General features: G+C 39.7%; 1 non-coding gene across 1 annotated transcript; it reads left to right on the plus strand.

Annotated features, from left to right (window-relative positions):
* The first annotated feature begins 1,647 nt into the window (after positions 1-1,647).
* LOC121208395 (small nucleolar RNA R71) lies at positions 1,648-1,754 on the plus strand. Its single transcript, XR_005903414.1, has one exon. It is a non-coding gene; the product is annotated as a small nucleolar RNA R71 (small nucleolar RNA).
* The last annotated feature ends 472 nt before the right edge of the window (positions 1,755-2,226 follow it).

Here is a 2,226-nt window from a genome sequence, read left to right on the forward strand (position 1 = left end):
AAAACGTTAAATATTACTTGATCATACTAAAAACGCATAGTAAGCTTGCCCTTCTACACATCAATAAGGGTCCTTCCGGTTACTAAGAACGGTCCTCCTTGGATTATTGGCACCTCTTTGTCTACTTCAAAGTCTAGAATCACAAAGTCAGCAGGAAAGATAAATTTGTCTACACATACCAATACGTCCTCTATTTTTCCTTCTGGGTGTGCTAAGGATCGATCTGCTAATTGAAGTGTAACCATAGTCGGTCTAACTTCACCTATCCCCAACGTTCTAAATATTGACACGGGCATCAAGTTGATACTTGCACCCAAGTTACATAGTGCCTTACCACAATATGTTGCTCTAATGTTGCAAGGTATGGTAAAACATCTAGGATCCTTCAAATTCGGGGGTAGTTTGTCTTGAAGATATGCACTGCATTCTTTTGTTAGGGCTACCATCTCAAATTCTCCAAGCCTTTGTTTTTTAGACAGGATATCCTTCATAAATTTGATGTAGTTCGGCATTTGTTCAAGTGCTTCAACCAACGAGATGTTGATATGAATTTGCTTGAGTATGTCTAGGAACTTCTTGAATTGAATTTCCTACTTCTGCTTCTAAAGTCTTTGAGGGTAGAGTGGTGGAGGTTTCTTTACTGGAACTGGTTGATTCATCTTCTGTGGTAATTCTGCATCTAACGGAGTTGTTAGTTGATCAGAATTAACTGGTTCTGAAGTTACCTTGTCAGATTTTGCAAATTCTAGTTCTTGTGAAACTAGAATTTCAATACTTGGTTGAACGTCTTCTGAGTCTTGAGCATCAGCTAGCTCCTTTTGAACTTCGACGGTATTGGGCTCTAATGTCTTTCCGCTCCTCAATGTCAATGCTTTACAATGCTCCTTCCCTGGATTTCTCGAATTCTCCGTATCACTAGGTAAAGCACCTTGTGGTCGGATTCTGAGTTCAATTGCACGCTGGCCCATTTGGTTTTCCAGGTTTTTCAATGTAGCTGCTTGGCTTTGGATTAAGGCATCATTCTTGGCCATGTATGCCTTCAATAAATTTTCTAAGCCATTGGATGGTTCAGCTTGGGTTGGTTTCTAAACTTGTTGGGGAAAACTATGTGGCTAGGTCAATCTAGGTTGGGCGTAAGTATTACTGGTTCCAGCCCCTTGGTTACTCCAAGAAAAATTTGGGTGATTTTGCCATGATGGGTTATAGAAATTGGATTGCAGTCCTTGCCTTCCTCGATTTTGATTGTGGTTACCCATGTAATATATAGATTCTGGGTTCAATTGACATTCTTCAAAGAAATGTCCTTCCCCATAATAGACACAAGTTATATTTTCAAATTGATTTGGTGGCTATGCTGTAAAACTATTAGACCCATTAGTAGTAAATTTTTTTAACATTGAGGATCTTGATGATACATGAGATGCAAGTGAAGTAAGAGCATCTACTTCATGTATTCCAGTAACTCGTTTTCCTGACGCTGCTCGATTGGTTGTCCATTGATAATTGTTGCTGGCAATCCTCTCAATGATTTCATAAGCCTCATTATAAGACTTATAAAGGAGAGCACCACTAGCAGAAGCGTCCACTACCATCCTCGTGTGGACATTGAGACCATTATTAAATGCCTCAAGTTGGATGCTATATGGGATTCCATGATGATGGCACTTTCGTAATAATTCTTTGTACCTTTCCTATACCTTATACAAGGACTCATCATCCATTTTTTGGAAGGCAGTAATCTCATTTCTCAACTTAGCATTCTTGTTAGGCGGGAACTACTTCATAAGGAATTTTTCTGCTAGCTCTTGCCATGTGGAAATTGAATTTGATGGCAATGAGTTCAACTAGGCTTCAGCTCTATCCCTTAGCGAATACGGGAATAGTTTCAATCGTAATGCATCTTCGGGTACTCTGGCTAACTTGAAAGAATTGCTCACCTCCATAAACAGTCTTAAGTGTAGGTGAGGATCTTCGGTAGGCATTCCACTGAATTGGCCCACTTTCTGAAGCATCTGGAACATGACTAGCTTCAGCTCGAACTGTTGTGCCTCAATTTTGGGTGTCCTAATACCCGAATTAAGATCATTAAGCACTGGCACTGTATACTGTCTTAAAGCTCTATCCCTATCATCAGCAATAACGATAGGATTTTGAACAGGGTTTGCTCTATTTCCTTGATTCAGATTTTCGAAGTTAATCTCTTTAGTCCTTCTCTGACTTGCTTGT

The sequence above is a fragment of the Gossypium hirsutum genome, chromosome A01, assembly GCF_007990345.1.
Source record: "Gossypium hirsutum isolate 1008001.06 chromosome A01, Gossypium_hirsutum_v2.1, whole genome shotgun sequence".
Taxonomy (NCBI): domain Eukaryota; kingdom Viridiplantae; phylum Streptophyta; class Magnoliopsida; order Malvales; family Malvaceae; genus Gossypium; species Gossypium hirsutum.